The sequence below is a fragment of the Herpailurus yagouaroundi genome, unplaced genomic scaffold, assembly GCF_014898765.1.
Source record: "Herpailurus yagouaroundi ecotype Mexico unplaced genomic scaffold, PumYag 195, whole genome shotgun sequence".
Classification (NCBI taxonomy): domain Eukaryota; kingdom Metazoa; phylum Chordata; class Mammalia; order Carnivora; family Felidae; genus Herpailurus; species Herpailurus yagouaroundi.
Genome location: NW_024412426.1, coordinates 3,632,847 through 3,655,628, shown reverse-complemented (window position 1 = coordinate 3,655,628; position 22,782 = coordinate 3,632,847). Strand labels below are relative to the sequence as shown.

Below are 22,782 nucleotides of genomic sequence, written 5' to 3'. Positions count from 1 at the left end.
TGTGTGTGTGTGTGTGTGTGTGTGTGTGTGTGTGTGTGTAGAAAGAATGATTGAGATAGATATCTTTATCTAGCCAGCCAGCCAGCCAGCCATCTATCTATCTATTTATGAGAGCGGGTAGGGAAGTAATCTGAAACTATTTTAGTCTCTGGGTTAAGTCATAAATGTAAACTGGCAACACCTTTGGGTATCACTCCTTGTATAAGTCATTTATTTAGTCAGTCACTGGAGAGCCAAGATTCTCTCCAGGTTTCTCTGATCTCCTGGCCTCTGCTGCTGGCCCTCTGCCAAGCTGCCTCCTAAAGGTGGGTAAAACTTGGTCCTGCTCCAAAGAAACAAAGTCTGCAAGGAAGTTAGACCTTTATAAACCACTACAAAGCAAAGCAGAACACAGCGCTATAACGTAGATACAAGGAACATTCAGTGGGATGTACAGGGGAGTGATTATGCCTCAAGTCAGCCCGGGGCCAGCTTTGGGGGATTCCGAATACTTGGATGCCCAGATTAACCCCAGAGTGGTCTCCTCAAGTCACTTTGGACTTGTATGGGCACTGGCCATTCATTGATGTGCAACCAGCAATTATCACAAACTTGAACAGAAACTTATTGCTTCGAGCAGTGGCCACTGTTTGTAGAGCTCAGCGTTGTTTGTGACTCTGCCAATCAAATTTAGAGTTGCCCCGAAACCTTTGCTCTGAGGTCGGCCCCACCCCACTGCCGATCACCACTCTGCCACCTGATCCGTTGGACGCCATTACTTCCTGCTCCAGCCACAGTGAGCCTGCAGCCAAGTAGCGGTTGGAGAAAGGTAAGTGTGGATATTTATTTCCCAGGCATTTACCAAGGGAAATGAGTTTGTACGTGCCATTTACAAGCTACTTGCAAAACATGCAGTAAATTTAGTTGATTCTTCCCAGAGTCTAAAACAGTGGTTTTCAATCTTGTCTTTTTCCTCCTTGAGCCCACTCTAAGCCGGGCAAGTAGTCCATAGCCAATCAATCTCTTCCTTTCCCATGTACTAATGGAAAAATAATTCAAGAATACTATTGAGGGGCCATTACAAAGTATGTTTTGGGAGATTAAGTGTACACATGCTTTAGCAATTAGGGCATAAATGATTCATATTCAAACAGCAATGCATGATGGTCTTTGAGTCTAATTACTGGAAAATTAAAAGCCAAAAAATACAGTTGAAACAACTATGCAACGCTAGTCGCTTTAACCAAACACATCACAACTAACTTGATAATGATGAAGCAAAGTTAACAGTAATTATAATTAGAAGCAAGAGTGGCAGCACTTGAAGACCTCAACTCACACAGGGCAGTATGGAGTAATGACAAAGCGCCATCCAGAGAAAGTGGGCAAGGGTCCACCAGAACTTTCTCTGAGAGCCAGACTTCTTGGTGGAATATTAAATTAGAATCCTCAATAGAATTTAGTAGCTCGTTGATTCTGGTTTATGAATTCCAAATTAGATTAACCTTTCATAATTCACTTAGCATGCTATTACTAAGTAGGTCTTAGATGTACATAAAAGCAATCAGATGCATTTGTAAATAGTTTGTCCCAAAGGACTAACGAGAAGGTGAACTTTCTCAGGTCAGTTTGAGGTCCATCAGGTGTGCCTTGGGTTGCTTTTGAGAATCACTGGGAGGAAGGCTCTGCAACACAGCTAATTGCTATTTGCAGGGGTCGTAGACAAGGCAGGAGTGAGATATGAGAGCCAGGGACATTAATTCCAACTCTCTTGACTTCTACAGTAAGAGTTAAGCCAGGACCTCAGGAGAAAGCAGTGTTCCAACCTGACACTCCCAGTTAAGTTAGCATGGAGGTCAGCGTGACTTGGAAATTTTCACACTTGTTAATTAAAAAGAGCAACCTCCTCAACGCAATGACGATGGATGCTGGCAACTCCCAGATTTATGATATTCTATTTGTGATGACGAAATTAAATGAAGGCAAGACTAGGAAGCAGTCTGCCAGAAAAATCTGGCTGTACCAGTCTCCAGAGGGGACAATGCCCTGTTTTTCTACCTCAGAAGAGAACGCCTTACAATTGTAACACTTTCAACCTTTCAAAATACATTTGCGTATGTTACTTAATCTCCAGCGAAGAGGTATAATTTCTGACATGGCCAGAGGGTTTGCAGCTCCCTGCCCTCTTTACTTCCCCTTTGTTCAATATTCTCCTTCCTTCTTGGGTTCATATCCCTTTTAATCAGTCCTTTCTCTCTTGTTCTTTCTGCTGGCTTTCTTAGCTTTAGCAGCTCACTCAAGGCCCTGCTTAGTCTGGATTTTTCAGGGTTACTCAGAGTTAAAAGAGGTGGCTGATCCGGAATCAAAATCTAATTCAACCTAGATCTGTTGGGTCCTTTAAAAAAAATTTTTTTTGGCTTTCCAAATGAGTCAAGTAGAACCCTTCATGTAAAGTGACTTCACTCCTGGATAAATGGTCTTAGGTAAGTAGGCTTATGAATTGAGAGTGATCATGCATAGTGTAGGCTGTCTTGTACCTCTAGCCTCGAGCTAACCAGCTCGATAAGAGCTTCCATGTATCTTGTGAAATGCAAAGGTCAGTAATTTGAGGAGTGATATGGGTTGACCTGTGTCCCTCACCTCCTACCTCCATCACAATTCACGTGTTGGATCTTAACCCCACAGTACTTCAGAATGTAGCCTGATTTGGAGATAGGGCCTTTAAAGAGGTAATCAAGTCGAAATCAGGCATTAGGGTGGGACCTGATCCTATAGGACTGGAGTCATCATAGCAACAAGAAATCTGGACACAGAGACACAAATAGAGGGACAACTAGGTTAAGAGATACAAGAGGAAGGCAGCCATGTCCAAGCCAAAGGGAGAGGCCCAGAGCAGTGCTTCCCTCATAGCTCCCGGAAGGAGCCAACCCAGCCCACAGCGTGACCTCGGACTTCCAGCCTCCAAAGCTATAAGAAAGTACATTTCTATTGTTTAAGCCACGAAGTGGTGCTTTTTACAGCAGCCCTAGCAAACAAATACAGGGAGCAACAGAGACAAGGAGACCAATTTTTCCTACCCCTTTGTGGGATTATTTTCAGAACTGAATAAGCTAATAGATGTAAGAGCACTTTGCAAATAGTTTAAACCACCATGAAGACAAAAGGGATTGGCAAAAATAGAGTAGCATTCCCTAGCTACCATTTTAAACTACCATTTTGTTTGAAGTTTATTTATGTATTTTGGGGGAGGGGGACAGAGAGAGAGGGAGAGAGACTCCCAAGCAGGCTCCACGCTGTCAGTGTGGGGCCCAATGCAGGGCTTAGACCCGTGAACTTCAAATCATGACCTGAGTCAAAATCAAGAGTTAGGATGCTTGGGGCGCCTGGGTGGCGCAGTCGGTTAAGCGTCCGACTTCAGCCAGGTCACGATCTCGCGGTCCGGGAGTTCGAGCCCCGCGTCAGGCTCTGGGCTGACGGCTCAGAGCCTGGAGCCTGTTTCCGATTCTGTGTCTCCCTCTCTCTGCCCCTCCCCCATTCATGCTCTGTCTCTCTCTGTCCCAAAAATAAATAAACGTTGAAGAAAAAAAATTAAAAAAAAAAAAATTTAGGATGCTTAACTAACTGAGCCACCCAAGTGCCCCAAAACTACCATTTTTAAGAGTCACCCCCTTACACACATGCATACTTAAATCCCCTTCCCTGATTTATTTTCCTCTCTATAACTCTTATCACCTTATGACATAGTATATATTTTACTTATTTATGTTGCTTATTGTCTGTTTCTTCCCAGGAGTGTGAACTTTCTATTTTGTTCATTGCTATCTCTCCAGCACCTAGAACTTTGTCTGGTATGTGGCAGGTCCCAAAACACACTTAGTGATCGAATCATAAATGGATATTCATATCTTCTCCTCTCCATGAGGCCATCACCTACTAATCTTTTATGACAAATGGGTATCTCCTCCCTTAGGAAACCTCCCAAGGTCACTATCCTCTTCCATCCTCTTAAATGGGTTGTTCCCTCATTGCCCTGACCACATCACACTTCCATGCCTCCCTCACTGTGGGTTCTTGAAGGTAGGGTCCGCCAAGACATATGTATCCATATGTCAGAGCAGATGGCTCTGAACCTGAACCTTGCTGGGTGCTCCATACTTGATTATTGAATGAGCCAGTAACTGGGGAAAAAGGGAAGGGCAGAGAAGGATCAGAATTGGCTCACTAGGATAGCAAGTGCTGGTGAGGATCTGGAGGAAAGGGAGCACTGTTGGTGAGAATGTTACTTGGTGCCACCACTATGGAAAGCAATATGAAGCCTCCTCAAGAAATTAAAAATAGAAGTACCATATCATATCGTCCAGCCATCCTACTTCTGGGTATATATCCAAAGGAGATGAAATCACTATGTTGAAGAGGTATCTTCTCTCTCATGTTCATTGTAGCTTTATTTATAATAGCCAGGATATGAGGGGCACCTGAATGGCTCAGTTGGCAAAGTGTCCGGCTTTGGCTCAGGTGGTGATCTCTCGGTTTGTGAGTTCAAGCCCTGCATTGGGCTCTGTGATGACAGCGTGGAGCCTGGAGCCTGCTCTCTGCCCCTCCCCTACTCATGCACGCATACATGCTCTCTCTCACTTTCAAAAATACATAAACAGAAAAAAATGTTTTAAAGAGCTTAAAAAAACAACAGCTAGGATATGAAAACAGCTTTAAGTGTCTATGGATGAATGGATAAATAAAATACTGTATACACACACACACACACACACACACACTGAAATATCACTCAGTTATAAAAAAGAAGGAAATCTTGCCATTTACGACCCGGATGAACCTAGAGGGTGTTATGCTAAGTGCAATAATCTAGACAGAGAAAGACAAATACCGCATATTTTCATTTATATGTAGAATCTAAAAAAGCCAAACTCATGGAAACAGAGTACGATGGTGGGGGTGCTGGGGAATGGGGAAAATGTAGGTCAGGGCACAAACTTTTAGCCATGAGATGAAGAAGTTCTGGAAACCTACTGTATGGCATTGTGACTCTAGTTAACAAAACTGTATTCTATATTTGAAAGTTGCTAGGAGACCAAATCTTAAATGTTCTTACTACAAACATAACAACAAAATGGCGATAGTGTCCGGTGATAGATGAGTTAACTAATCTCGTGGTAATCACGTCACAGTATTTACATGTATCAAATCATCTCACTGTGCACCCTAAACTTCCAATGTTATATTTCAACCATATCTCAATAAAGCTGAAACCAACAAAAAAAAAGAAGTGGCTCACTAGCTACCTGGTAGGCTAGGCTGTGCCCCATGAGCAGTCAACAGTACTGAGCATTTAAAAGGAAAGCCATCCTTACATACCGTTTTGGGGGCCCCAGAGGAAACGAGAAGTTAACAGTGAGATGAGCCATGAGGAGGGCATCATGGATCTGAAATAAAAGAAATGAAATTAAAATCAGTTAAGCAGAGAAGAGATAGGCAGTCACTTTAAATCAATCAAAACAATGAATATCTCCTGGATTTACAGAACAGGAGTCTCATCTGATGAGTATACGAACATAACTGAATACGGAATGAATTCCCCTGGGGCTGGGGTGGAGAGTGGGGGTTGTCACCCTAGACACTTTGGTTAGGAAAGGGAAAACTGAGGGGCCTTTGTCAGCCGAGCCTGGCTTAGAGAGTGCCCGCACTGGGGGTGAAGATGGGACTTTCCTGGGAGGTTTTGATGGGAACTAAACCCCAGGGGTGGGGGCAGGGCCCACCTGGGAGAATGGGGGAGCTCTGTGTGACCTGCTCCGTAGTGCCGATGATGTGGGGCTCAAACATAATAGAGTCATTCAGGGTAGGAATCCTCTGCTCCTGGAAGCATGGTGTTGGTGTTTGCATTTGAAAGGGAAAAAGTACAGAAGAGAAAAATCTGTAAAGGTCGCTGTGCTCTGGGTGAAGAATTAAGGATCTCAGGCTGATGCTTCTTGTCTGCAGAGAATGACCAAAGGCACCATGCTTGCCAGATTAACCTACCTGTGGGCTTTCACCATCCCAGGGAGTGAGAGTCATCATTTCGTCCGTTCATTCTTTCATGCAAACATTTTCGAGCCAGACTTGGTGCTAGATTCTGGGGATACAAAAATAAATGTTAACAAGGAGCCCAGCTAAGAACTTTGACCTCCTGGATTTGTGTAATCTAGAACCCAATGCCGCAGATGGCCTCTGGTATTCCCCAGGGGGTTAGGAAGGCGGCTATAACATGGCGGGGGGAGGGGAGGGGTGGCTACAAGACTGATCAAGCAGAGCAGAAGGTTGTTGGAAGAGTAAAATGCCAACCCACTGGAGGACCTGCCTCACAACCTCTTGCTGGGAAAGTTGACTGGGACCCATTAGAGCAGAAATGCAGCTCCAATAAGGCTATAGGCACTGCCACTAAAAATCACTTAGAAGAGGGAGCTGAAGTGGAATGTGATTCCATAGGAAGCTCTGAAGTGAGATGGCCCTTCAGAGAGGTCCAGAATTGAGGCGAGGGAGATGTGCCTTTGTAGAATGTCATTGGGTGTGGGCCTCCCCCTCCTGGGAGGGAGAATACTTGGGCAAGACGGTTCCCTTCGGGGGAGGGAAATTCCTGGGGAGGGACTCAGCGATGAGCTTTCAGCAGGCGACCTCCCCAGAAGTTGGGGGGATTTGTTCCTCAGCCCCGGAGGTGGGGATCTGGCACACCACAGTATCCGCTATGAGGGAATACAACACAGTAACACAAAATACGATGGGCGCCTGGCTGGCTCAGGTGGAGGAGCATGTGGCTCTTGACCTCAGGGTCATGAGTTGGAGCCCCACGTTGGGTGTAGAGATTACTTAAATAAATAAACGAACAACTTAAAAAAAATACAAAGTGTGATGTGACACCATGGTGCTGGAAGGCAGGTACAGGTGCAGCAGAGTGAGCTCTCAGAAGGTGGAGGGATCACATCTGAAACAGGGAAGAGGGAAAGCTGCCTGAGGAAGTTGAGGTCTCTGGGTCTGTGCCAGCCTCCTACCCTTGCCTTAGAAGAGCAGAGGTGATGGACTTGCATGCTCCCACCTGCTGGGGAAGGAGAAGAGAGCAGGTGAGAGAAGAGATATCCACAATTGCCTCCTTCCCCAGCACTTTCGGAGCTGCTGTCCTAATTCTCAATCGCTTCTAGGTCCAACGTTCCACGGGCTCAGGTTAGGAAGCCCCTGACAGCACTGGTGAGGGCTGCCCTCAGGGACCTCTCAGATATGTCCACGGACTGCCCTGATGGACTTGATTATCCTGCCCTAGCTATCCCTGTTTGGTCCAGGTCATCCAAGAATTCTGAGCTAGACGGCACTTGCCTCAGACTGTGCCTTCCATTTTCGCTTGTTTTCATTCCTATCAAGCCAGACTCTTCTTCCCTTCTTCAGGCGGGGTGGGGGGTCAGGTCAGTGGACCTAGAGCCACCTTCCTGGGATCAGAATAGATGGAGAAAGGGTACACTGCTCCACCCTGGCGAGTCGGTGGGGATTGTTACCAGTTTTGAGATTTATCCTCTTGTTGAGACACCTCCGGGCTAACGGAAACAGCTTTTCCATGGATTTACTCCCCAGTCAGCATGTCTCATGGCACACTTTATAATTCTGGTGTTATGCCCCTTTAAATTCTCCATCATAGGCAAGGCCAAAAGCTGGTGTTTATAAGCTGAATTATGAACTCTGTCTCAGGCTGTGCATAAATCTGTATACTCCAACATACAACTTTCCATGTCACAGTTCAAAAGTATTACTTCAAGTAGGCAAAATTAAACAAAGCGAAGCACTCTAGCCCCTATTCCAGATAGGGTCTCGTTTTCCTTAACTGTGTAAAATACAGAGATTGGTCTTACTCAATAATCTTTATTTGCTAGGCCTTTCCATGCTAAGGGCCACTGAATCATATTTGCTGAAGCAGCTGATTGAGGCTGTATACTGGGAGGTATAACAGTTATCTCTTGCTGAATAACAAGTCACTACAACATTTAGTGGCTTAAAATAACAAATACATATTATCTCAGTTTCTTTAGGTCAGGAATTTGAGAGCAGCTTAGCAGGAGGGTTCTACTCAGGGTTAGTCAGGTGTCAGCAGGGGCTGCAGTCATTTTAAGGCTTGCCTGGGGTTGGAGGATACACTCGTATGGTGGCTGAACTCACAGAGCTGTTGGCAGGAGGTCCCTGCTCCATGACATGTGGACCTCTCCTCGTGACATGGCAGCTGGCTTCCCCCAGAGCAACGGATTCAAGAGAGAGCAACCAAGAGGAAAGCCATATGACTTAGTCCTGGAAGTAACACAGTTATTTCTGCCATACTCTGTCCATTAGTAGTCACTAAGTTTGGCCCATAACCAAGGGGAAGAGAATCAAACTCCCTTCGCCGACTGAACGGTGGTTGATCAAAGAATTAGTGGACCTAATTCAAAGCCACCACAGAAGGGAACGTGGAGGAGAGTTGTACGAAGCTACAGGGTGAGGCTGGAGCGAAGCTGTGAACTGGGGGCTCCTTCTGTTGCCAATGCCACCCACCTCAGTGCTCTCACGACACCCATCCTCACTTCCTCGGCCCAATGTCTCAGATGTAGTCTCTCCTCCCCTCATCAGTCCGTCCCATGCACTACGTTATCTCTTCCCAGACATATCCGTGCCCCTGTCAAGATGGTCAGGTACGCTGACGTACTAATCCTCTCCCAGGGAATGCCAGCATCTCATTAGAGACACCTGCCTCTGCTGCGAAAGTAAAAGCTGTCATCTTGGAGGAAGAATGAATTTAGAGGGGCAACTCCCAGGAGGACATTGTGGGCGACTGCCCAGTGTACTCACGAATATAGGGCCTCTCACACACCTGGGGAGCCGGTGTGAGGCAAAGGACCAAGAATAAATGTCCAACATGCCATGTTTCCCCAAGCCTTCTCTGTTCCCTTCTAACCTCTGTGGTGGGATAAGCTCCGGTCTGACAATGGCTCCTTCCAGGAAGGTCCTTCCTGTCAGCTTCTGCTTCTGATCCTGCATTGCGACCACAAACCCAAAAGAGATGCCTCAAGCCCCTACTGAGTGAGCACAGTTCTGCTCCCTGAACCCCCTTGGCCCTCTCCCACGTTTCCTCTGTTAAACTGAACCACCTCCCATCCCAGAGTAGACATCAGACTCAAACCAGATGCTTCGAGTCCTTCTGGGTTGGGCCTCCTGTGCCCCGCTAATAGCTGTGTACTGTCTGGGGCCAACCAGCCAGGCCTGGATCCAGCGGGAACCCAGGGAGCTGAACCTGCAGACGACCAGTAGTTTTCAGATTTGCCTTCAGCACTTGGTTCCAATCACCAGTTGATAGAATAAGTCCTGCTGGTGTTCTTCAGGTGTCCAAAGAGGAGGTGGAGATAATCTAACATCTGGGCTGGATCTCCTCCTCTGTCCCTTGCTTCCTCTCCTCCCCCGACCACGTGCAGGCTTAGGCTCTAGTGACCTCTAACCAGACGATTGCAAGGGCCTCCCTACTGCTCTCTAGGTTCTGTTTGGTACACTTCAAATGACACACTGCTTCTGGCTCGCTCATCCCCTTATGTCCAACAATGACTTTCAGCGGCGTTTGACTTCATCTCCCAAATGAAGTGTGCATTCTCTTCCCTAGTTTACCAGCCACATTCCCCACCACTTGATTTCCTGTATGTGGCTATCCAGCCAGATGAATTGCTGGATTGTTTTCAAAACCTATTCTGACATTTTCCCACCTCTGCTCATTATTCTCCCATCTGTCATGTCTTCCTTTCTCAGCTTACTTCCATTTCTTCCTCTTTCAAATTTCTTCTCACTTTCACTTCAAGCCATGTCTCTCATAAACAGATATAAACAATTCTGACCAAAATTTTAGCAAATCAAATCTGACAGTATATAAAAGGACAACACATCATGACCAAATAGGGCTCATCCCAGGAATGTAAAGTTGGTTTGGCGTTGAAAAATCAACCATCATAATGCATTGTATTTGTTTCCTATTATTGTGTATAAAATTATCACAAACTTAGCAGTTCACAACGATGCAGATTTATTATCTCACAGTTTCTATAAATCACAAGTCCAAACATGGCACAATTAGATCCTCTGTTCAGGGTCTCACTGGGCTGAAATCAAGGAGTTGGCCATCGCTGTAGTTCCCATGTGGGGCTTTGGGTTCTCTTCCAAGCATGGGCTAGCCCTCTTTCCATAGCCTGTTTTATTTTAGAAATACTTGCATTTTTGCCTTATCCCCACCACAGCCCCTGCCCTGAAGGCAGCAGCTGTCTTCATCATCCTGGTGTTATGGAATTCAACAACAATGTCCAAGTGTGCTGGTACTTTCCTTTTCTGCTGGAGCATTTTGTTTTTAAATTTTTGTGTTTTTTTTAACGTTTATTTATTTTTGAGACAGAGAGAGACAGAGCATGAACGGGGGAGGGGCAGAGAGAGAGGGAGACACAGAATCGGAAACAGGCTCCAGGCTGCGAGCCATCAGCCCAGAGCCTGACGCGGGGCTCGAACTCACGGACCGCAAGATCGTGACCCGGGCTGAAGTCGGACGCTTAACCTACTGAGCCACCCAGGCACCCCACTGCTGGAGCATTTTGTAACAGTGAATAAAGAGAGAGTCATTTCACGTTATATATTTCTACCATTTTGCCACAGAACTTGTCTGCAGTCCTCTCATTTGGCAGCCCCTTTCCCAGTCTGGTAGCCAGCATTTCTGGCAGCTGCTGGGCACGGCTTTCAATTAAATATGGCCATCTGTGAAAGGTACACTGCCACACAGCTCATTACTGTACAAGAGATGGTGATGGGAGCAACAATTACTATTACTTATTTACCGTCTAATGGGCCAAGGCACCTTTTTTTTTCGTACCCGAGCAGGGGTCTACCATATCTAGATTAAACTTTCATTTTAAGAAATTTCATCAAATTGAACAAGGCACAGGCATATGTGAGAAACTGGAACAAATACCCATACCCCCAACTGCTCTCCATTGACATAAACTTCAGAGTGGATCTAGACCGCCCCCACCCCCTGCCTCCTCAGCTGTATCTACTTTGAGACCTTTTCTCCTTTTCATTTTTTTTTTTTTCAACGTTTATTTATTTTTGGGACAGAGAGAGACAGAGCATGAACGGGGGAGGGGCAGAGAGAGAGGGAGACACAGAATCGGAAACAGGCTCCAGGTTCTGAGCCATCAGCCCAGAGCCTGACGCGGGGCTCGAACTCACGGACCGCGAGATCGTGACCTGGCTGAAGTCGGACGCTTAACCGACTGCGCCACCCAGGCGCCCCTCCTTTTCATTTCTGAGCGTTGGGGGTAGGCAGGATTATGGCTATGGGAGCCACCAGGCACTCTCCCTCCCTTTCCCCTAGAGATCTCTAGCTGGATGAAATAAGTCAGTCAAGGAGGCTCAGGTGTGCAATACTAGTCAACTGCTCAGACTTTGGAACCCAACTGTCTGGGATTGAATCTTAGGACGTGTTTTTAATATTTGTACCTCAGTTTCCACAGCTGTAAAATGGGAATAATAATAGTACTTATTTCATAGGCTTACTCCAGAGACTAAATAAGTTAATTCATTTAGAACAGTGGCTGGCACATAGTACTCAGTAATAAAGGTTAGCTATTGTTATCTCTAGAACTGTTGTTCTCAACCCCATTTGCATATTCAAATTAATTGGGAAGATTTTGAAGAACGCTGATGCTCAGAGCAACACCATTGACATTTTTGGTCAGATAATTCTTTGTTGTGGAGCGGTCCTGTCCTTGTAGGATCTTTAGCAGCATCTCTGGCATTTATCTGTTAATGCCAATAGCAAACCTCCCCCATTCTCAGTTGTGATAACCAAAAATGTCTCTAGACATTGCTAGATATCCACATGGTGGGATAATTTTACCTCAGCTGAGATCTACTGCCCCAGATCAATGAAATCACAGTCTCTGGAGATGAGGCTTGGGTATGAGTCTTCCCAAAGGCAGATCCAGGTTTTGTGGGCTTGAAGCTTATAAAATTTGGGGGCCCTTCTTTTAGAAAAATAATAAAAATTTAAAAATTAGATCTGGAAGTGAATATTCATTTAGAATGAGTAAATAATTTACAACAAAATACTTGTGTCTTGGAGATTCATATCCCTTTCTTTTTTTTTTTTATTTGAGTCTATTCATTTATTTATTTTGAGAGAGAAAGAGTACACGCACATGCGCGTGCACGAGCAGGGAAGGGGAAGAGAGAGAGGGAGAGAGAGAATCTCAAGAAGGCCCTGCACTTAGTTCAGGGCTCAAATCCACGAACCATGAGATCATGAGCCAAAATCAAGAGTTGGACGCTTAACCGACTGAGCCACCCAGCCCCCCGCCCCATACACCTTTCTTTTGACATCACAGTAGACAAGTTACCAGCAAAAAATTCTCTATGACAACCTGCTTTCTCTCCCCACCTAGAATACTCTACACCTCCCACTGCTAACAGACACCCTCAAGTTTAAGCATCTTGAGCAAGTGCTAGGGAAAATCTGTCTCCAGGTCTTTCCTTGCTGCAGCATACTGCTTTGGATAGGGGCCCAGCTGGGCAGAGAAGGCACAAAGCCCATGAGGCCTAGTTACCTTAATCACAATTTCAGAAAACTTGGCACTGGAAGGTAGGTTGCAGGCGGGCAGGGAGTACAGCTAAATGAAATTGAGATTGCAGCAAAAAACAACTCAAAGTCTGGAGAACAGTGACCCTGGCCATGAAATGCATAGTTCCAACCTGCTGACCTTTGATTTGCAGCCTCAGCACCGAGGTCCTGGTCAGGATATGTGTCAAAATTCAGGACTAGGTGTGCTGAGGGCCAAGCAGTGAGACATGTGCCTCACAGATCAACACGATCACCCTCTGTGCATTCCTCAGGAACACTGAATCCCAGGTCTTCCCAGAAACTAAAGAAACAGGGCAATGGTTACCCAGCAGCCATAATTAGGGAGTCCGACTCCAGGTGTTAGAGACTAGACTTACTTCTGAACTCCATGAGATGAGGTTATGGGGACAGGCTAAGCCTGTAAATACGGAAACCTGCCATATACTGAATGTTTGTGTCCTTCCCCACCCCCCACCCCTCAAATTCATGTTGAAATCCTAAATTCCTAATGTGACGGTATTAGGAGGTGGAACCTTTGGGAGGTTCTAGGCTCCACTCTCACAAATGGGATTAGTGCTCTTATAAAAGAGATCCCAGAGAGCAACCTTGCCCATCACTGTGAGGACACCGGGAAAAGACGGCTTTTCAACGAACCAGGAAGCAGGCTCTCACCAGACACTGAGTCTGCTGGCACCTTAATCTTGGACTTCCCAGCCTATAGAATTGTGAGAAATAAATTTCTGCTGTTTAGAAGCTGTCTCATTTATGGTACTCTGTTATAGCAGCTGGAATAAACTAAGACAGACTCCCGGCCTCAGTTAGGATGGGCTCCAGTCTGGGTGTGAGGAGCAGCAGCTAGAACTGGGTACAGGAGTAAGCTAAGATGTGCTAGGAACTGGGGAGGAAGAGGAGGAGGAGGAGGACACAGATGGCTAAAGGTGGTTTGCTTTTGAGGGAATTCAATATCAGCTTTTCATACTTTTGAATGTAAATCTCCATCAAAATATTATTAATAATTGATAAGATAATATCCTATAAATATCTGTACAGTTACCTCACAGGACTGGTTTAAGGCTACTATTAATATTTAATAAGGCATGATACCTTATTAAAACTTCATGATTATTTAAATCTACTTCAGAGCTGAAGTGAGGAATAAAGGTAAGTATATAATGTGCCTGACACATAAGTGATATTTATGAAATAGTAATTATTACTGATGCTATGAATTAGAAACACATGCTCCAACTTTGAGCCAGGCAGACTTGAGTTCATGAGACCTTGCAAGTATTTAAAGTTACAAAACCTCAGTTTCCTCATCTATCAATCAGGCAATAGTTCTTACTTCATAGTGCTGCTGTGAAGATTAAATGTGATAATGCTATGATATTTAGCATTGTGCTTCTTATGTAGTAAATGCTGAATATACGTTGGTTATTATATTAATGCTTTATGAGGCCCTCTTCACTATGTTTTTGTTTGGTTTGTCCCTGATGTCATCACATATACTGTTTCCTTATTAATTAGGCCACATGTCTTCCCCTCTCCCCCTCTTTTGGAATATCAATATTTTTGACATTCTGAAATCGACCTGGAAAGATTCCTTCCTTCTGATCCTCACTGAGTCTTTTTTCTTTACTTTTTTTCCCTTTAAATTCTCTAGGTCGCCTCTCTTGGCCATTATTGTGTTAATTTAGAACACTCTTGATACACAACTCATTATTCAAAGCCAGTACATCTTATAACTTGGAAACTCTTGGTTTCATAACAGTCATGCCCTTGACACTAGGTTCATGTCTGCAGCAGTTGTTTGCTCCAACCTCCCACCTCCCTGCCCTTAATCTCTCCATTACCATCTCCATTACAATGAGTGAGAACTCAGCATTGTTTTTACATTATCTTAGTGGTACCTTTCCGCAGGTACTGGTACCCAGATGGCATTCTCTCACCTGTGGCTGTCATCCTACCTTGTTGTCCAATCCTTCTCAAAGCCTGTTTTCTCTCTGTGTGTCCTCTTCTTTACAGTTTCCACTTCTTTGTGAGTCTATAAGAATGTGATTTAAATGTTGGTGCCATTTACTAAACTCCAGCTTCCAAATTAAAGAATACGCTTAGTGACATGGCTAGCAGAAAGATAGAAGTACGCTATATTATATATAATGATTATATTCTCATTAGCTATAAATTGAGATTTTGCACATAAAATTTTACTCTAGATATCCTAGGGGAGCTAACTATGTCCCATAGTAAATCCTTTTGCAAAGCACATAATCATCCACTAATTTGTGTTTGTACATAAAAATGTGAAAATGTGGATATTGTGTCAGACCTGTTATTCATTTGGGATTCTGTCTCTAGGAAGAGTTTATGAAGATTGTAGCTATCAGACCTACCTAAAAGTTGAAAGAAGCCCTACAGCTTGCAGCTTTTTTGGTCCCTTAGCCGTAATTTTTAAAGTGATGATATATGAAAAATAAATACACTTCTGGGTAACCTAATGAATTAATCATATTTATTTATTTCTGTTTCTTCTGAAATATCACTAAAATGTTAAGGGGGGGATTTAAAAAAGATACAAATCCACAAAGAAAAAGAAAAGAATGGGGACCACAGCAAATGAGGGATGTCAACAACATTTTATTGTTGATGGAAAGTGGATAGGTGATGATAAGTGGCTTAGTAGAGAGGAAGTCCTAGCCAAAGCAATTAGACAAGAAAAAAAATCCCAATCAAAATCTCAGCAAGTTATCTTATGAATATCAACAATCTGAATCTAAAGTTTATGTCGAGAGGCAAAAGACCCAGAATAATCAACCCAATATTGAAGGAGAAGAAGAAAGTCAGAAGACTGGCACTACTCAACTTCAAGGCTTGTGATAAAGCTAGAGTAATCAAGACAATGTGGTATTGGTAAAAGAATAGTGAGATAGATCAATGAAGCAAAATAGACACCCTATACAAGTAGACATACATTGATCTTTGACAAAGGAATAAAGACAATGCAATGGAACAAAGATAGTCTCTTCCATAAATGTGGAACAACAGAACATCTAGGTACAGAAAAGTGAATCTAGACACAGACCTTACACCCTTCACAAAAATTAATTCAAAATAGATCAAAGACCTATATGTATAACACAAAGTTATAAAATTTCTAGAAGATAACATAGGAAAAAAAATCCAGATGACCTTGGCTTTGGTGATGACTTTTTAGGTACAACACAAAGGCACCATCCCTGAAAAAATAATTGATAAGCTGGACCTCATTAAAACTAAAAACTCAGGGTGCCTGGGTGGCTCAGTCAGTTAAGCATCCACCTTCAGCTCAGGTCATGATCTCACAGTCTGTGAGTTAGAGCCCCACCTCAGGCTCTGTGCTGACAGCTCAGAGCCTGGAGCCTGCTTTGGATTCTGTGTCTCCCTCTCTCTCTGCCCCTCCCCTGCTCATGCTCTGTCTCTCTGTCTCAAAAATAAAAATAAAAACATTAAAAAAATTTTTTTTAATGTTTAAAACTAAAAACTCATGCTCTGTGAATGACAATGTAAAGAGAGAGAGAAGACAAGCCAGACTGGGAGAAAATATTTATAAACAACACATCTGATAAAAGGTTGCTATCCAAAATATACAAAGAACTTTAAAACTCAGCAAAAAGAAAACAAACAACCAAATTAAAAATTGGGCAAAAGACTTGAGCAGATATCTCACCAAAGTAGATATGCAGATATTAGTAAGCATATGAAAATATACTAAATATCATGTGCATTATGGATTTGCAAACTAAAACAATGACAGCCACTAATACCTATCAGAGGTACCACAATCCAAAACACTGACAGCACCAAATGCTGGTGAGGATGGGGATAAACAGAAACTCTCATCCACTGATGGTAAGAATGTAAAATGGCACAGCCACTTTGGAAGACAGTTTGCCAGTTTCTTAAAACTAAATACATTCTCACCATACAATCCAGAGATCATGCTTCTTGGTATTTACTGAAAGGAGTTGCAAACATATGTACACAGGAAACCCTACACACAGGTATTTATAGAGACTTTATTCATAATTGCCCTAAATTAGAAGACAAAGGTGTCCTTCAGTAGGTGAATCAATAAACTGTAGTACATCTAGGGGCGCCTGGGTGGCACAGTCGGTTAAGCATCCGACTTCAGCCAGGTCACGATCTCGCGGTCCGGGAGTTCGAGCCCCACATCAGGCTCTGGGCTGATGGCTCAGAGCCTGGAGCCTGTTTCCGATTCTGTGTCTCCCTCTCTCTCTGCCCCTCCCCCGTTCATGCTCTGTCTCTCTCTGTCCCAAAAATAAATAAAAACGTCGAGAAAAAAATTTTTTTTAAATAAACTGTAGTACATCTAGACAATTATGGAATATTATTCAGCACTTAAAAAGAAATGAGCTATCAAGTCATGTAAACATGGAGAAAACTTAAATGGGTATTACAAACGAAAGAAGCCGATCTGAAAAGGCTACATACATATTGTATGATTCCAATTATGTGGCGTTCTGGAAAAGGCAAAACAATGGACATAGTAAAAAGATTAGTGGATTCCAGGATTTGGGAAGAGGGAGGAATGTACGGGCAGAGAACAGGGGATTTTTATGGCAGTGAAACTATTCTGTCTGATACCATAGTGGCAGATATGTATCATCGTATATTTATCAAAACCTATGGAATATACAACACTAAAAGTGAACCCCAATATAAACTATGGACTTTGGATGATTAATGATGTATCAGCATACATTCATTGATTATAACAAATGTACCACTCTGGTGCATGATATTAATAGTGTAGGAGGCTGTGCATGTGTGAGGGGGTGGGGGGGTTATAGGTTATAGGTTCAATTTTGCTGTGAACCTAAACCTGTTCTAAAAAATAAAGCTTATTAAACAAACAAACAAACAAGGACAATGTGCACATATGAGAATACATATAACATTAATTAGTCTTTAATATAGCATCTACTTTACATTTGTCTCTTATTTCCTAATACATAGTAGTTATTGAAATAAGGTGTGTCTTTTTTGAAACCTTAAGGCTCAAGCCAAACGGTCTTCCTAATGCTAAATGCAACTCCAGACACCTTTTATCCTCTTTGGCTTTTAGGGCTTTATTCACAATGCTAATCTCAAACATTAAAGGCATTTTGCAATCAATCTTAGCTTCCCTGAGAACCCATTATAAGCCAAATATTTTTCATTAGGAGAACACATAAATAAATGTGAGAATTCATTCCACATGGTATACCCATACTATATGGTCATTGAAATAAATTCATTGGGGCACCTGGGTGGCTAAGTTGGTTAAGCATCTGACTCTTGATTTTAGGTCAGGTCATGATCTCATGGATTGTGAGATTGAGCCCCACGTCGGGCTCTGTGCTGACAGCATGGAGCCTACTTGGGATTCTCCCTCTCCCTCTCTCTCTGCCCCACCCCTGCACGCATGCGTGCTCTCTCTCTCACTCTCTCTCAAAATAAATAAACATAAAAAAATAAGTGCATTTAAAATGTATATTTAGACATTGTGTGTTAGATGATTACTAGATTACACGATTACTAGATTACATGATTACTAGAAGTGCTAGGTCTTGAAAACATGGTTAGTGGCAACACCAAGTGTACATCATTGTATATAGTATGCTATTTTTGCATCCATTTGTATTTATTTATATTTTTAATGACATCATTTATGCAAAGTATAAAAACACAATTAATAGTAACCTATGGGAAAGGAAGAAGGAGGGTGGGTGGGATCGGGGCAAGAACACTGGGACTTCAACTTTATTTTCAAATTTTTCAAAAGAATCTTTTATGATACTTCTGGTTTTCTCCTGAAGGGTCCTGCGGGGTAATAGTTCCTTAAGTTTCCTGGACATTTTGGAAGGTAATGCTCTCATTTGACATGAAGTTGCCCTTTCAATGTTGACAGGCATACCTAATTCTGACATTCTGAAATTTGTGAACTTAATTTGCTCATTCTATCTTTACCATTGCAATTTTATCATTTAAAAAAATTTTTTTTATTAAAATAAATTTTTTAGGGGTGCCTGGGTGGCGCAGTCGGTTAAGCGTCCGACTTCAACCAGGTCACGATCTCACGGTCCGTGAGTTCGAGCCCCGCGTCGGGCTCTGGGCTGATGGCTCAGAGCCTGGAGCCTGTTTCCGATTCTGTGTCTCCCTCTCTCTCTGCCCCTCGCCCGTTCATGCTCTGTCTCTCTCTGTCCCAAAAATAAATAAACGTTGAAAAAAAATTTAAAAAAAAACCATTTTTTAATGTTTATTTATTTTAGAGACAGACAGACAGAGCACAAGCTGGGGAGGGGCAGAGAGAGCCGGAGACAGAATCTGAAGCAGGCTGCAGGCTCTGAGCTGTCAGCACAGAGTCCGATGCGGGGCTCGAAGTCACGAGCTGTGAGATCATGACCTGAGCTGAAGTCGGAAACTTAACCGACTGAGCCACCCAGGCGCCCCTACCATTGCAATTCTATTGGTGGTACCCATATACAGTATGTTTAGAGCTTATTAGACCTAGGATTAAATCCTAGTTCTATCACTTTTTAGTGGCTTGGTGTCAAGTAAGTTATTTAATTCTGTTTCTTTGTCCGTAAAGTGGTAGCAACAAAGACATTCCTCTCTGGCTGTGAGGCACTTCGTGGTGACTGACGTGGAGCTGGTCTCAAGAAATGCCAGCTTTTTAAAGACTTAAAGCATAGTCTTTCTTAGTCTTCAAACTACTTGTAGAATGAACGAATGAATTAATGAATGAATGCATGCATGCCTGCATGCCAAGAGAATTATATTGTCTATAATGAAGTAGGTATACTGAGAGAACAGCCCAGGGATTTTTACATGAAAACATAAGTAATAGAGTAAAACAGCAGTTAGAGTTCATGCCTAAGTGTGTTTTAGAGGTAATGGAAGGATAAGTGAGCACTTTCAAGCACAGCATCGAAGGGGAAGCTGATATGTCATTGTAAAACATGTGATGCAAGAAACTAAGTTATCTCTACTAGCCTCAAACTACCATCACCAGCACGGGTGTGTCCCGTTATGTTAAATGATACATCACATAGATTACCTGCATTAACACAGAAGTCATGATCCAGAGTTAAATGGGTGCAGTGGTGCCTGGCTGGCTCAGTTGATAGAGCACGTGGCTCTTGATCTCAGGGTCGTGAGTTCAAGCCCCAAGTTGGGCATAGAGCTTACTTAAACAAACAACAACAACAAAAAAAAAAATCAAAGAAATGGAAAGGAGAGGTAGGGAACTGTACAAGTTTAAACATAAAGATAGGATTTGGTTTTGAATGTAACAGCAGTGTGTTTAATATATGATCTTCTGAAGTTCCTAGGCAATGGACAGATAAGCCCTTTAACAAACCCACAATCAGAAAATTCAGAACAGTAAAAGTCCTGATCCCTTCTCTGACCACTTTAGGTTCTGAAGCCTCTTTGGAACAGAAGGCGGCTACTATAAGTGTGGTCTATCTCACCAATAAGAAGCAAATGGGTATCATGTATCTCCTCTAGAGGAGATATTCTGAAAAGGACACATCAGCTATGTAGGATTCTAGCCAAAAATACATAACCCAAATCTAATCACTAGAAAACATCAGTCAAACCCACAATGAGGGATATTCTGTAAAATAATTGGCTTGAAAATGTCAATGTCATAAACAAACAAAGATAGGCTCAGGCACTGTTCCAGATGGAAGGAGACAAAAGAGATGTCACACTAAATACAATATGTATGTGGCCCCTGGAGTGGATCCTGTATGGGGAAAAAAAGTTGTGATAAAAGGCATATTGAGGCAATTGATAAAATTGGAATATGGATTGTATATTAGATAAAAGTATCTTATCAATGTTAAATTTCCTGAATTTGTTAACTGACCAGTGCTTACGTAGAGAGAACATCAAAAACAATTTTTTTTATGTTTATTTATTATTGAGAGAGCTGTTGGGGAGGGGCAGTGAGAGAGGGAGACAGAGGATACAAGCCAGCTCTGTACCAATAGCAGAGAGCCCGATGTGGGGCTCAAACTCATGAACCATGAGATCATGGCCTGAGCTTTAGTCGGTTGCTTACCCACCTGAGCCACTCAGGTGCCCCAAGAATATTCTTATTTTTAGGAAATACACACTGAAGTTTTAAAGAGTCAAAGAGGTATGATATATAACCTACTATCAAATGATTTAGAGAAAAATTTTCTAGATAGAGACAAATAGAGGAAAAAAGAGAGTAATAGTGTAAAGGTAGCAAAATAAAAATTGATGAATCTTTGTAAAGCCTATATGAGTTCTTTGTGCTGTTTTTGCAACTTTTTCGTAAACTTAAAGTTACATCAAAATTAAAGGTAAAGTCAGTTGAGCATCTGACTTCGGCTCAGGTCATGATCTCATGGTTTGTGAGTTCGGGTCCCGCATTGGGCTCTGTGCTGACAGTTCAGAGCCTGGAGCCTGCTTCGGATTCTGTGTCTCCCTCTCTCTCTGCCCCTGCTCTGCTCACACTCTGTCTCTGTCTCTCAAAAAAGTGAATAAACATTTAAAAAAATATTTTAAAAGTTAAAGGTAATTTTATTTTATTTTTAAAAAAAATTTTTTTGCCCCTGCTCTGCTCACACTCTGTCTCTGTCTCTCAAAAAAGTGAATAAACATTTAAAAAAATATTTTAAAAGTTAAAGGTAATTTTATTTTATTTAAAAAAAAAATTTTTTTTTCAACGTTTATTTATTTTTGGGACAGAGAGAGACAGAGCATGAACGGGGGAGGGGCAGAGAGAGAGGGAGACACAGAATCGGAAACAGGCTCCAGGCTCTGAGCCATCAGCCCAGAGCCTGACGCGGGGCTCGACCTCACGGACTGCGAGATCGTGACCTGGCTGAAGTCGGACGCTTAACCGACTGCGCCACCCAGGCGCCCCAGTTAAAGGTAATTTTAAAAAGTGACCACGGATCTCCTGAATCAGAATACTGGCTGGAGTACAGGTGTCACTACAGATGCAGACACATGGGTCCTGCCACTGACTTCTGAAGTGGAAAGTCTGGGGGTAGCGCCTGGGAATTTTCATTTAAAAAAGTGATTTCTGGTGACTGTTAGTTTGAACACCACTGGAATGGACTTGAAACAGTTTTCTTAGCTTCATCAACAAAATGCCTTGAAGAAGAATATTCCTCTTCCTGCACCTAATAGCTAAAATCTATTATGTGCTTATCATATGGTAAGGACTGTATATATTTTCTCCAATTCTCACAATCATTTCTATGAACTACTATTTGCTCTCTTTACAGATGAGGAAGTAGGGGCATAGAAAGGCTAAGTAAATTGCCAAGGTCACATGCTGTTAAGAGAGGGAGCCAGGATTTAAAATCTAAGGACAAACTGTCTTTGGGGCCACGTTCTTGCCACTACGCTATTGAGCCCAGCTGGGAAAACACATGTTCAGATTATAGGCTTTGGCTATCATAAAACTGACATGTTGTTTGTCTCCTATAAATTCAGTCCTTAATTGCATATTAAGGAAGGACGCAGTGATGCAGCCAAAGCAGTGAGCCTTATGATAAGGCATGGAAGTTCCCCTGCCAGTTCTCCATCCTGGTGACAAGCCTTGGCTCTGTGATTAAGATAAGGCCACAGCCTGTTTGTTCTTCCAGATCACTATTGTGACTTTCCCATCCGTTATGTAGATCTTCTTCAGTCCACAGGTACCAGGCCAGGGAAGATCTGGAAATACCTTCACCAAAAACAGATCCACTCTCAGCTTGAGAGGGTTTCCTCAATGAGGTGAAATGCCATAATAGTTTAAAACTTTTTTTAATTTTTTTTTTTGGGAGAGAGAGAGAGGGTGGGGGAGGGGCAGAGAAATAGAGGGAGACACAGAATCCAAAGCAGGCTCTGAGCTGCCAGCACAGGGCCCAACGCGGGACCGAACTCGTGGACCGTGAGATCATGACCTGAGCCGAAGTTGGACGCTCAGCTGACTGAGCCACCCAGGTGTCCCAATAATAGTTTTAGACTAAGAAAAATTATCATCAGGAATTATCCCTGATGAAACCAGGGAAATAACGTGACTAAAAAGAGGTAGGTATTTCCCAAGGAAACTGCACAGCTGGCCCTGCCTCCTCTGGTCCAGG

The 22,782-nt window shown here is 43.0% G+C and overlaps 1 protein-coding gene and 1 long non-coding RNA gene across 5 annotated transcripts in view; one reads left to right on the top strand and one right to left on the bottom strand.

Moving 5' to 3' along the window:
• The first annotated feature begins 470 nt into the window (after positions 1-470).
• The window catches only part of LPGAT1 (lysophosphatidylglycerol acyltransferase 1), a 114,826-nt gene continuing 92,514 nt past the window's right edge, over positions 471-22,782 (top strand). Inside the window, exon 1 of the mRNA XM_040446389.1 lies at positions 471-808. The gene's annotated coding sequence lies outside the window, so the exon portion shown is untranslated. The remainder of the gene's footprint in view (positions 809-22,782) is intronic.
• Positions 5,120-22,782, bottom strand: part of LOC121011748 (uncharacterized) — a 35,118-nt gene continuing 17,455 nt past the window's right edge. For 2 of the 4 annotated variants that reach the window (XR_005781735.1, XR_005781737.1), the window contains exons 2-3: positions 6,013-6,106; positions 5,120-5,420 (exon numbers count right to left, since the gene is read on the bottom strand). This is a non-coding gene — a long non-coding RNA (uncharacterized LOC121011748). Of the gene's footprint in view, positions 5,421-6,012; positions 6,107-11,908; positions 12,192-14,595; positions 14,673-22,782 lie in introns of those variants that run through there. The other 2 variants (XR_005781736.1, XR_005781738.1) reach the window with 2 other exon arrangements.